We start from the raw sequence: 14319 nt of genomic DNA, 5'->3' as shown, positions 1-14319 counted from the left end.
AACTTTGCAAATGTGATTATGGCCAAGGCCCTGGAGGTGGGGAAATGGAGCTGAATAATTCAGGTGGACCCAATCTAATCACAGCAATTCTTAAAGGCAGGGAACCTGGCTGAGTGGAGCTGTGACTACTGAAGGGTCAGGGGACTTCCAGTTTCTGGGTCTCAAGATGTAGGAAGGGTGCCTTAAATCAAGGAATATGGCTGCTTCCAGAAGCTTAAAAGGTGAGCAAACAGATTTCCCCCACCCCACCCCCTGCTGGAGTCTGGGGAAAGGAATGCATCCCTGCTGATACCTTGACTTTCACCCAATGAGACCCATGTGGGACTACTAACCTACACAGCTATAAGGTAATCAATTTGTGATCTTTTAAGCCATTAAGTTTGTGATCGTTTTCTATTGTTGTTGTAATAAATTAACACCTGAGTGCTCTGAGCACCACACTTTGAATTTCTATTAAGCATTCAAAAGCCTATCTAATAAAAGGGAATATGCAAATTAACTGTCACTCCATCACAAAGATGGCAGTGCCCATAGCCACAAGATGGAGGCACCCAGTCCTCTCAGCCCCGCCAGAGTCCCCCAGTCCTGGGGGAGCGGCCGCTGAGAGCAGGCAGCATGAGTGGCCTGGCAGAATGTTTGCTTCATCACCGCGGTGATGAGGCAAGTGTTCCGCGCCCAGCCGTGGATGGCCCTCTGGCCAGGCTGGGGCGTGGAATGCTTGTGTAAGAAGAGAAGGAACCAGTGAGCTGAGCAGAGTCTAGTGGCCCCCGACTCCTGGGCAATGTCAAGTCTGGACGGCCAGAGGGTGGAGGGTGTGGAGGACAGTGTGACAGGAGGGGCTGGTGGCAGAGGCACAGGGTTGAAGCTGGCCGAGAAAGAGGAAGGTAGCCCTTTATCAGAGTTCCTGAGAACAGGGAGGGAAGTCATTTGCATTTCCCAGCCACGGATGGGCCTCTGGCGACGAGGCAAGCATTCCACGCCCGGCTGCGAATGGGCCTCTGGGCCGAGGAGAGCCTCTGGGCAGCGGGCGCCGAGCAGCCAGGCCCAGCAGAGAGCTACTGTGCACGGATTTGTGCGCAGGGCTACTAGTAATAAATAAATAATAAATAAATAAATAAATAAATAAATAAATAAATAAAACTGAAACAAAATCAAATGGCGTTACAGTAAAGATGGCCTAGTCTGCAAAAGGAAAACTGTTTTCTGCAGCGTTTGACAATTATTTAAGTTCATGTGTGGGGTATTGATTGTTTCTTGTCATGATACGGTTCTAAAGCATATGTAAAATTATGTTCTTCAATTTTATCAAAAACTAAAAAAATGAGAGTAAGGAGATATGAGGATGGGGAATAAAAGAAAAACACAGGAGGTTGGACAGGAATAAGAAGGAAACAAAGAATGAGGAACAAGCAGGAGATTTTGGTATACTTTTATTGGGGTAAGCAGTCTGATGAAGAGTGTTAATGCTTTCATCTTACAAACAAATTCAAAGAGGCCTGACAAGCTAAGAAGCAAGAAATCACGAAGTAGCCTAATACACAGCCACAGCTGTCCCCCATGCAGTGGCGTTTTCTCCCGGCTGTGCCGGTGCTATTATGTCTTGTGAAGCACATGTGCTCCAGTCATTTTTCTCCTGTTCTAAATTTGGCTCCCACTCACTATTCCATTTTCAATCAAAAACGCTTGCCTCTATCGTCTCCAAACATTTTTTTTTTTTACTTCTATAATAAAATCTCTGAGTCTGCTAAATACTGTATATTTCCCAAATCCTGGATTCCGAATCAATATAATCTATGACCCAACCACATTTCCTTACCTCTTCTCTAGAGCCAACCATTAACAAAACTATAAGTAATGTGAAGCATGTCTTGTCTTGCAAGAGGGCTATAGTCAGTCCCATGGGTTGGAAACCCCAAGGCTATTCAGAAAATCCTAAATCTTTTGTAAACCCAGGCTGGAATACTTGGGGGTGGGGCATGTGGGAAGTTTGCGTTTCTATATTTTAAAGCCAAAGATTCCATTCAGAAAAAGCAGCATTTGAACATGTGCTAGTTTATATGTAGACGACATAACTCTCAGCTTGGTCAGAGCAAGGAATCTTAGTAATTGACCTAGCTGGGCCTCAGCCCTGATCTAGTTAATATGCCACCAACCCCATGTGCACTGTCTGGGGAAGGCCTTCCTTCTTCCCCTGAATGTTTTCCAGTTGAATCCTCTCATTTACCGGAAATATGTCAGTGCTCACTGCTATGATTATAAAAGTACTTTATTTCTGCTGACACACTACTCCACAGGGATCTTGGTCTCTCATAAATCTCTCTTCTCTATTACTATCGCCATCTTTCTTTCATTCTTTATCTCTCCTCCATACCACTCACCCGACGCTCCAGCTGTCGCAATGATTGCTCTGTCAGAGCATCATGGATAAGTCACAGACCTTCCTTATCACCCACAGTTTCCCTCCTGTGCTCTGAATTCCCAGTGAGCTCTAATTAAGGAAATAAAGAGCAAGCCAGGCTGCAAGGAAGCCTCATGCCCAATTGCCTTTATAATATATCCCAAGAATTTGGTTTACAAAAACCAGATTTGGATTTTTTTTTAAGGCAATCAATGCAGGTCCAGGGAAGAAATGTAGAAGTGTTCACCTCTTTTGAACTGAACTAAGCATGAGCAGGAGGAATTTCTTCAGAGGCTGGGCAATGCCTTTTCTGCTTTAAGTGATACTCAAAACTCAAGTGCAAGAAAATGAAGGAGCAGCCAGAGCAGTGTGGCCGCCTACCCCTCACAGAAATTGGTGATGCTGACACTGTGGTAGTACGTGTCACCCCTCTCTATGTGGCCCATGCAAGAGGGAGAGGAATGAACAATAAATGGATCAAACACTTGCATATAAAACACCTGTAAAAGTTCCAACATAACAACATAAAATGTTATCACTGTGTGGGTGGTTATTTTGTAGTGAAGAAGCAGTTCTATGTTTTTATCATTTTCATTGTAAACATTTTCAAATATGTCGTGTAGTAGGCACAGTGATCCCCCAAAGATGTCTACACCCCAATTCCTGGATCCTGTGATTATAGTGCTTTACAGGCAAAAGGGACTTTGCAGATATAATTGAGGTGATGAATTTTTAAATAAGGAGAGTGCCCTGGATTACTCAGAGAAATGGGTCTAATCACCTGAGCCCTTAAAAGCAGAGAACTCTCTCTGGCTGCAGTTAGTGATGTGGCACAACAAGTTGGAGAGAGTTAAAGTGAGAGGGATTTGTTCACCTGTGCTAAAGGGAGGCCACCTGGGAAGCATGAGAAGGAACGTGGCAGCAGGAGGGACTGGGCCCAGCTAACAGCCAGCAAGGAAACCGGGAGCTCAGTCCTGTGATAGGAAGTAAGGAATGAATTTGGCCCCACACCTGAGCGCCCTTGGAAGTAAATTTAACCCCCAAATCTTAGGACAGGAACTCAGCCCTGCTGACTAGTTGATTTTGTGATCCTGTAAGGAGAGGTCCCAGTGGAACTACTCTGTACCTGGTCTTCTTACCCACATACTGTGAAATCATAAATTACAGAAATAATGGGAAACTAATTCATATTAAACAAAAGTTTAAAGTGCCATAAACATCAATATGCCCACTGCTTAAATGCAATAATTCTCAGCGTTTTTTTCATATTCTTTGTTTGTGTTGTGTTCTGCTCAAGCATCTCAAAGTGTTATAGAAGATCTGACTTCAGCACTACTTGATCATGCCTCTCCAAAAATAAGTACACTCTCTCCATAACCACAATATCGTTACCGCAATTAACAAAACTGAAAGTGAAGTCCATTCTGTTAAGAAGCCTATTCTGAAAACATGAATTTGTTTTGATACAATTTATGTATTAGGGAACAATTGGAGCTTAACAGGATTTTGAATTTGTATATGCTTTCTGTCAGCAAGCTATAAATACAGCTTTTCTTTAGTTTGGAATAGGATCAAATCAAATATTACAGATTGCATTTGGTTGTTATGTCTTAAATCTTTTATCTGGAAGAGCACATATTATTTTAATGACAGTGATAATTTTTTTTTAAAAATTTGGTCAAGTTTCTGAATGTCTTAGATTTTTTTTCTGGGCTCATCTTATTATTTCCTCATGATCTAATTTAACTTGTATCTCCCTTATGCTTTCTGTAAAATGTTATATCTAAAGTCTTAGAGTCAGGTTAACTATTTTGGGAAGAACAGTTCATAGGTGCCACCTACAAACCAACCTTCCTCCCTCCTTCCTTTCCTTTCTTTTATCAGCTGGGTCTATTTCTTACTCTGTCTAGATTTCTGACAAGCCAAGAAAAATGTTTAATTTTTTTCCCTTTAATAATCAATTTGCAGACTCAGGAGTAGGTGAAATAGGAATGGTATATTAAGAATGATTTAAAACTCAGAAATTATAAAAGAGATGATTAGTATAAGTAAGCTACAATTTTAAATGTTTGCATCATGAAACTATGATAAAGTAAAAAAAAATACTGGAAAAAATTTGTTATGCATATAATAGATAATAGTTAATTCCCCTAAAGGAAAAATTTTCTATACATCAGTAAGAAAGATATAAAATTTCAATAGAAAAGTGAGAAAAATAAACAGCTCTCTCTATAGAGAAATGCAAATGACTCATAGACATAATATGCTGCATAATATTCATCTCACCTGTCTAATTGCCAAAGATCAAAGATGTATCAATATACTAATTTTATCAATGTATAATAATACATATGTACAATAATTATGAAAATACATTCAAATTGAAATGATGTGATGAAACAGATGTTCTCAGGTAGTGCTATAAGATGTCCAAATTGGTACAACCTTCAATAAATTAAGGCCATTTGGTAATGATTATCAAAATCAATCCATATATTCTTTGAGCCAATAATTTTCCTTTTTAAAGAATTTACCCTATGTACATAGGCTCTAAACTAACTTAATTAAATAATATTATTTCAATTTTGTTTTAATAAGTTGGAAAAATGGAAATGATCTAAATGTACACTAGTTGGGATTGCTGCAATAAATGTGAATTTGGGCAGGTTTATAAAATGGAATACTGTGCAATAGGGAAAGTAATGAGGCATAATACTGTGAAATAATTTTATAGATATATTTCAAGTGAAAAAGCAGCATGCAGAACAGTGCATGTAGACCAGAACTGATATTTATTAAAAATAATAGGGGTGTATATACAAATGTGCACACACATGTGACACATATACAGGCATGTATTTGCTTGTATATGCACAGGCTACCTGCCAAAGTACCTGATATCAGTCACCTCCTGCGGTGAGATCTGTATGGCTGGAAAGAACCTTTTACTGTATATTCTTGCGTATTTTGTGAATGTTATGCTTTATGAAAATAAAAATAACGCAGAAGTACCTGGAAAAGAGCACCTAATGAGTGAATCTAGGAGAGAGGAAGAACTCAGGAACTTTACTCTCTCACAGTCTGGAGGCTAGAACTCAGCAATCCAGTTCTCAGCAGGCCATGCTTTCACTGAAGGTTTGGGGGAAGGATCCTTCCTTGCTTCGTCTACCTTATGGTGGCTCTAGGCATTCCTTGGTTTGTGAGGATAATGCCAGTCTCTGTCTCTGTCTTTACCCTGCCCTCTTTTCTGTTGCATGTCTGTTGTTGTTTTTTCCCAAAGTCTCTCCTCCCTTATAAGGATGCCAATCATTGGACGTAGGCCACACCCACAGGCACCCAAACCTTCATCTCCAGATGCTTAATTACCAAGTAAGGTCACATTCTGAGGTTTCAGATAGTACAGAATTGTTTTTTTTCTGGGCAACCATGGCTTTGGTGAAAACGGAGGGTTCTCTTGCTAAGAGAAAGACGGCTAAACTGTCTTGGAGGAAACAAGCCGTCTCTGCCTCTCTAGACTAGCTTGGTTTTATTTGCACCTCATGGCTGTTCCTTTTCCATCTTCTCTATCTTTTCTTTCTTTTTATTTTCAAACTCTAAATACTGGAGAGCCCCAGATCTCATTCTTGAATTTCTCCCCTCCAACTTTGATTTCCCTGTGTAATGAGGTTTACATTCAGAATCCCTAGGACACTAGCTTTGCATCATGCCCCCCTCATTGTGCCCAAGCCAGGGCCATGGAGTGTCCCCCATGGTTGTCTGGGAAATGGTGCCTCCTGAAGCCACGCCGCTCAGTGTGTGCAGCATCCGTGGCAGCCCTAGGACTGGCCACTACATAGTCTTTCCATTTCCAACATTTTCATTCCTATGCCTTTCACTGGCACTTACCCTTTCTCTGGGCTTCTGCCGTCTGCCCTGTGCCAGCTCATCCTTCAACTGTCAGCTAAACATATCTCAGCTTTGTGTGAGAAGCCTCCCCTGTTCTATGTTCTCATTGCTCTCTACACTTTTCCATCACAGAACTTATTTATTTCCATTAAATTGCAGTCATCATTTATGCAACTGTATTTAATGAAAGGCAGCATGGCAGAGTGATTGAGAGCACAGGCTCTGGAACCAGACAACCAGGTTTAAATCCTGACTTACAACTTCCGAGCTCTGTGACCTTGGACAAATTGCTTGACTAGCCTCAGTTTCCTGATCTGTTAAATGGAATAATTGTGGTGCATACCTGATGAGGTAGTTGTGGCAATATGAATTAAGGATATGAACGTGTCTATGTAGAGGCCTGTAAATGAGTATACCTGATACATGTTATGACACATGGTTCAGAAATTTGTGGGCAGCATGAAATTTGCCAACACTATAAGTTGGCAACTAAAATTTCAGGTGTTATAAAAGCTGGGGCTTATTTCATTTTAAATTGCAAATGATTTAGAGTACTTTTGCATTTTTGGTTAATTATATTTCTTTAAAAAAGGTTTTATATATGTGTGTGGAAGAAACCATAGGTTGGCTCAAATATCCAGTAATTATGTTTCCCCTTGTCTTGCCCCAAATACAGGCTCGAGTGTTACATACTAGGATTCTAAGCTTCCTGGCAGCCAGGAATGACCAGGAGACAAGTTCTGGCCAATGACAAGGGTGCAGAAATCCCTGGGAGGCTTCCCTCTCCAAATCAAAAGACAAACCGTTACGAAGGAGGAAAGCTAAGGAGGTGTGTCATTTAACCCTTTGCTGAATTCCCCTGCCCAGAATACAGCATGTGTACCCCCTGAGATCCAAAGCCACATGCTTACGAATGGCAGAGCAAGAGAATGGAAAGAGCCAGGTTCCTGATGACTTTCCTTGCATGGCTCTAGCAACCTTGGATGCCACTCTGGACTTCTTATGTGAGAAACATTAATCCTAAAAGGCTGGATATACAGGCAAGGCCAGACTATATGTGACAATAGAACTCTGATCCACATACTAAGCCCAGGAAGCCAAACCACAATCTACAGCAGTGGACCCAGAATGGTTAGGACTTTGTCACGGGTGACTGACAACTGTTTTTGCGTCCTCTTCTCTTTCTAACTCAAGACCAACCAGAGAAAGCCTGTATTTCCCTCCAAACCAGTCACATAAGATGTCCCACTTCTAGCTGGCTGCTTGCTCCAGCTTCCCCACACCAAGCACCTCCAATAAGAGCACACATGAAACCTTGTCATTTTTCTTCTATAGAGCTTTCCCACTTCGCTAATTGCCTTTGAGTCTTTGTCAAATGCAAATGATGGTGTCTGACTTCCTTGCTGTAGAAAGTTCTGAATTCATAGCCTCTGCTTGTTCTCATTTGCATGGTTTTCATTTGTTTCCACAAACTCATATTTGTTTAAACATCTGTTTGCCAGCTTTTCTGTTGCTCAAAGCTAAGTGAAATTTTGATGCAACATGGGTGTTGTTGTTTTAATATATTTTTAGTGATTTCAGAGAGGAAGGGAGAGGGGGAGATAGAAACATCCATGATGGGAGAGAATCATTGATCAGCTGCCTCCTGCACGCCCCACACTAGGGACTGAGCCTGCAGCTCAGGCATGCGCCCTGACTGGGAATCGAACCATGACCTCCTGACTCATAGGTCAATGCTCAACCACTGACCCATGCTGCCTGGGCAGCATGTGAGTTGTTTGGTTGCTATTTTTAATCATTTATATATTGTATTTTACTAATAAGGCAAAGAAGTCTATTCCATAATGCAGTGCTCCTCACACTGCAATGTGCATAAAAGGGTCTCGGCTTTCTGATTTACTAGGTCTGGGGTGAGGCCACAGACTCTGTTTTTAATAGGCTCTCAGGCGATGTCTGAGGCCCACACTGAGTAGCAAAGCTGTAGTGGATATTTTCCAGCAAGCATTTAGATTTCCACCTTCAGCAACAACAACGTTATAATTAAAGAGCAACTTTCCCCTTATTACAGGGGAGAAGGATGTCAAAAAGACAGAGTCCAGTCCACAAGGGAATGTAGTTTTTCCTGTTCTTGCTCCCAATCTCTCTTTGGTGTCTGGGGCTTCTCTGCGTTTCTCTTCAGACTCTTCGGGTAGATAAAGTCAGAGTTCATCAAACAGACTAGAGGATCAAAGATTCCATCTGAATCCCTTACTCAAACACGCTTTCTTGTGAAATGAGATGAGGAACCGTGCTTCACAGCCTTGGTGCTACAGCTCTTGACCACCCATCGGTCACACAATCTGGCCCTCTAACATCAAAGTGATGAGGCAGCAGCCCTTTGGTAATGAGATGAAGATGTTTTTAGAATAAGTCTGCAAAGTGCTGAGTCTCCAGCAAATAAGTATGAGAAGGAGAGATAAGGGAATTCAACAAATATTCTTTTACTGTGTCACATTTTTTACATTCAAAACAAATATACGGCATTTCCCAAACCACTGTTTTTTTACAAACACCATAACAGAAAATGGAGAGGCACACGACCATAATAAATAACAAAGTCTATGTATTAACATCGTAGGAAGGTGTGCTCTGAATTTTGAGAGAGATTTCACTTTTTGCAGATTTAGTAAGACTGAGCCTGAAATCTTGTTTAAACAAAATTTTCACCAAAGGCCTCGTCAGAGAATAGAATCTCTGAATCCAGTGGTAATTGGTTTTTCTGGACATCTTTATTTATTTTTTTATATATATTTTTTAAATTTCTTTATTGATTAAGGTGTCACATATTTGTCCTCATCCCCCCATTCCCATCCCCCACCCCTCCCCACGGGTGCCCCCACCCCCCTGTTGTCCTTAACCATTGGTTAGGCTCGTATTTTCTGGACATCTTTAAATGCATAAAATTTAAACCAACTTTGCTGTCAAAGGGGCTGTCTTTAGTTTCAGTTTTGTGGCATTTTGGTTTTAGAAACATCACGAAGAAATCTCCCAAGTCTGAATTTTGAGAGCCGTAAATCAGACTGCCTGCTCAGTTCACAGACAATAAAGCCATCATCATATTTCTCTCTGCAGCACCCAGAAATCTGTAACACCCACTGGAAAAGCAAATGGCTATTATACCTCCCGATATCTGATACACGGACACAGGGCGTGTGTGGTAGCAATTACATCTTAACAAAGTACTAATCTGACCGTCTTTGTGCTCTGATAGCATAACAGTAAATATAATCTTAAAAATGGCATATGATTAAGACAGCCTAAGGTTTCTCCAGACTAAAGTTGCTTGACTAAAAAATGACTTGATCTTGACGCTAGGCCGTGGCATCTCCTTTCTTATAGAATCCACCCTAGAAAACTTGCACTGTGAATTCTTCTCTCATCCCTTGGCGATATAAAGTTTCTTAAGAGCTTCTCAGTCGTGCAACCTAGAGATGTTTTTCTGAAGGATCTAGGACCAGTTCCTTTGAAATGAAATCATTAAGGAAGATAGAGTCCCTGTCTCCCAGTCTCTGTAGGAGGGTAGGAGCCTAACTTATATGGATGTCTTTTTCCAAGTTGTAACACCACTTCCTTCATGAAGATGGGAGAAAGTTTACTTTTCTTGTGGGTAAGGCCAATTAGCAAACACCAGAGGCCTAAGATTCCACCAAAACCCTTCCGCCCTCTGTTTCAGCGGAGTTGCATTCAGGCTGTGATCTGGCTTTTTTCCTGCAATAACCTTGAATAAAGTCTTCCTTGCCTGTTTAACTTTATCCAAGGCAATTTTTGCTTTGATATAGACAGACATTCAATTATGTAATTTATTACTAAGCAAATATACCCATGTTCTCTAGCATGTTCACAATTAAAGAAAAGTAATAAGAGGGGGCAATTTTCCAAGTAGTTCTAACAGCCACCACCACCACCACCACCAAAATAAAATTATGAGCCTTTTGGATTAGAAGACGGTACCAATGAATTAATTTGTCGCTTAAATCTCACAACAAATATATCGTTTTTATCACATTAGAGGTAAAATGTAAGCAAATAGAGGTTCAGAGAGGAAAGGCACACTCCTTGTTCCCTATCACATGCTACCACACTGGGCTGTTTAGGGAGGTCTGGAATGTAAATCAACAATTGTAATTCAGTATGGTAATTGCTTTCAGAGGAGTACATGCAGGGAGTCTTTAGAAGGTCAAAGAGGAGTATCTAATTTAGATTGGGGAGGTTTTTAAAGAGCAAGTGACATTTTAATTACAACTTGAAGGATCAGTAGGTATTAACCAGGCAGAAAGTTGGAGAAGAGTTGATCTCGGTAGCAGGAATAAATAACAAGCACAAGCATGGAAGCAGGAGAAGGTGTAGCATAACCTGAGATGATATGTACTTTAGTGGGTGGCTGGTTCCTAGGGTGTGTGTGGAGCCCTTAACTCTTTTTCTCTTGCCCCACAACACATGCATTAATTAGAAAATGCTTTCAATTTAGCTTCCAAAACAAAACCTGTCCACTTCCCTCCACCTCTAGCCTACTTAAGTTAACTTTGAAAAATCGAATACTATTAAAGTTTCCATTTTGGGGGTTTAGATTTGAGATTTAGGGCTTGAGCAAAGTCATAGCACTAGTAAAATGGCCAGCATAGAATTCAGCCATCTCTCACCACCTCCATCATTATCACCCTGGCCTGGCCCTCATACCTTTCACTTGGTTCATTGCAGTAGTATTCTAACCAGTCTCCCAACCACCACTCTGCCCTCCTCCAATCAAATCTTCATACTACAGCCAGAATGGTCCTTTAAAAATGCAAATCATATGTTACTCTCTTGACTCAATTTTTGCAGTCCATTGCTCCTCTTTGCCCTAAGAATAAAATTCACACTTTTTGTTGTTGTCTTTAAGAGGAAGAAGGATATGTCTGTTCTACTTCTCTGGTTTCATGAAAAGTTTTACCAAAAATCTCTTAGGCTTTTCTTCCATTTTAAAATCCTTCCCACAGAGGTATCTTTAGTTACTGGATTGGTAAATTGGGAGAGGAACTGGGCACAGATGGCTCAGCCTCTCCCTTCTCTTTGGGACTTATGGACTGGTAGAGAACTTGCCCACAAGCCTGCTCTCCACCAAACAGAGAAAAGGCCTTAGTCTAGGTGGACATTTTTGCATAATTGGCTCCTTTTTAGTTGGGGACACATTACAAATGTCACCTGACCATCCTGTCTAAAAGTAAGCCTTCCCCCTTCATCACTTATAGAAAACACTGTTGTTTTCTTTATAACAGCCATCAGTGTCTGACATTTTCTTTGTCATCTACTTATGCTTTTCTATCTGTTCACATTCAAATGTAAATTCATAAGAGCAGAATCTTTTCCTTCTTATGCATTCCTATATCTCCAAAGCCTAGAACCACACCTGGCAAAGGCAGACAGATAATTGTTACATAGCTTGGACCTACAGATATAAAGAAAGGCTGGATCATGGAGACAGATGCCTAGCTAAGTGCCCCTGTTTTCATATCATGAAAATTTAAAGCTTGAAAGCATTCCTCAATAATTCCAAACTGAATAAAATATAAAAAGAATTTAAATAAACTACCATATAGTAATTGTTATAAAACAGATTAAGAAGTCATTAAAATAACTACAGCTATGTAGGATATACAGTGTTTTCTATTGGCTAGTTGAAAGAAACATATCAATAAAGTTAAGACTTGTTTACATCAAAAATGGTCACATTGTGATTAATTGCCAAATACTTTAATAACGTAAATGTGCAACCTACCTATACTTAAAAGCCTGAGACGTGTAATTGAGTTTCCTGCCCTATGTGGGTGATCTCTAATTTTCACATTCTGTTAATCACTTATGCCCTCACATGCAAAAATATGCTGCTGCCCTCAGTTGTCTAAGTAGAAACATTCATTTTGTAAGTGAAGGCAGCTGTAACCTGACTCATTAATCGCTATAACTTCACAGGTGATTTAAAGGATGTGATTTTCAAACAATTGTCTTCCTTGTACTATAAAAAGACAGTTTTTAATTTGCTGTCAATATCTCCTGGTCACTTGCTGGTGGTTTTGTGATGAGTCTTGGCTAATGTGTCTGGCTTGATTTAGAAACATCTAAGGCATCATATATCTGAGGCAGAGGTGGTGATCTTAAGTAACTGTTTAAAGTCCCATAGTTCATATTCTCCAAAAGAAATATATTAATAGAACTGAAGATGTTCAAGAATTATAGAGACAAGAGATCATTTCTCCTTTAAGCACTTTATTTCATTATCCTCTCGGACTCCTCCTCTCACAGGTGAAGCTTGGGAAGGCATCTGGCCCACAAGATGATCATTGTTGCTACTGTAGATGTGACATGTGATTAAGCCAAGCTTCTAGGGCTTATATGTAAAAGTACTGGATTCTTATGCTAAGAAGTTAATCCTTGTATTTCCAATGCAGTTATTTCTGCAGATTCAACCTAGGGGTTTTAAGTCTGTCTCTTTGATGGGTGATTACTCTAAAGGAGTTCTGATAGCCTAAGTGGTGTTTCCATTTCTTCTGGAGAGCTTTACTTAAAGTAATTAAGGTATCCTTAAATCATTTTCTTTGCTGAAAACATCTTCCTCTTTCTATTTTTATAAAGTAAGATTATTGCATCCTTTTAACTATTGATTATTATTGATTTGGCCAGTGTTTCTGAAAGTTAAAGTAATGCACAAACCACTTTCAAAAAAGCAAAATGTCTTAAACGCTACTGGTATTAAAATTTAATTTTTGGTAAAGTGACTTAAAATTTATACACACATAAAACCAGACATATATTCATCCTATTTCCAGATCTCAACTACCATAAAACTGATATAAATTGAAATATTAAACACTAAAAAAAACCTACAAGACCAATAAAGTTATAATTTTATTTCCTGTGATGGATGATGTTGTGTCACTGGAATTAAATTACCAAAGTTGAGGTTTAATAGTTAAAAGATGGAGCCTCTGGTCTAGTTCTACATGTAATACATTTATTGGTCTTAACTTGATAATATTCAGAAAATGGATTTTTGCAAAAATAATTTGATAAGAATACATTAATAATTCCCATTTTTGTTTGCTATTTCAGAAAACTCTGACAATCACCCCTTAACAAATCATGGCCATCAAGTATATTTTTAATGGTAATATGAAGTCAGCTGATAATCCTAAAAACTTTCTCATTTAAATTAGCATTAAGCTAAATTCTAATTCAATAGTTGATGGAATTGGGAAAATAAGCATTATTCATTTAATATTTACTACCATAGTTACTGCTAATGAAATATAAATTGGTCTATTCACATTATAATAATACCTCTGATCACAACATTTATGTATAGTATGATTTCAGCACAGGCTCTCTGCACTTGATGGACCTATACTTTATCATAACTCAGTTTCCCACTGATGGTCTCTGAGCTGCATCAATACTTTCTTTCAGATAGTACATAGACATTGTAACTATATGACAGTCCTCAAAGTCAGTTTTGAACCTCCAGAAACTTATCCCCAGATCCATTTACTTTAAGTGATTATTCATTTAACCACAAAAAAAATGTAGGTAAAATTACAATGTGTGTTTCAAAGGAAAGCCCATAATTTTTCCTTCCTTTCCTTATATTTCTTAACCCTCTTCTCCTCATGCCCCACCTCCAACCTTGACCCAAAGAGGGTAGATGAGGAGGGCTCAGCAAGGGTAAAATTGTTAGCCATCTTCTGTGTGTCTGATGATTTACATAATCTTATTTAATTCTCACACCATCCTTGAAAATTGGTCAGTCAGGATACAGGGGTTCAGAGAGATTATATAATTTGCTCAATCCCACACACTAGTAATTGTTACGACTGGTTTCCAAACCTAGGTTTTTCTCTTTCCAAAGCCAAGGCTCTTTTGTCTGGAGGCTTAATCCAAAGAACCCATTCCATCAAATTTCTGTGATCATTACCCAGTTATGAGTGTTTTTCTCAAGAGACAGTAAACTCCTTAAGAAGATGGAT

This window comes from Eptesicus fuscus, chromosome 7, assembly GCF_027574615.1.
Source record: "Eptesicus fuscus isolate TK198812 chromosome 7, DD_ASM_mEF_20220401, whole genome shotgun sequence".
In the NCBI taxonomy this organism is placed as follows: domain Eukaryota; kingdom Metazoa; phylum Chordata; class Mammalia; order Chiroptera; family Vespertilionidae; genus Eptesicus; species Eptesicus fuscus.
The sequence above is the reverse complement of the archived record's forward strand: the minus strand, read 5'-3'. Positions refer to the sequence as shown.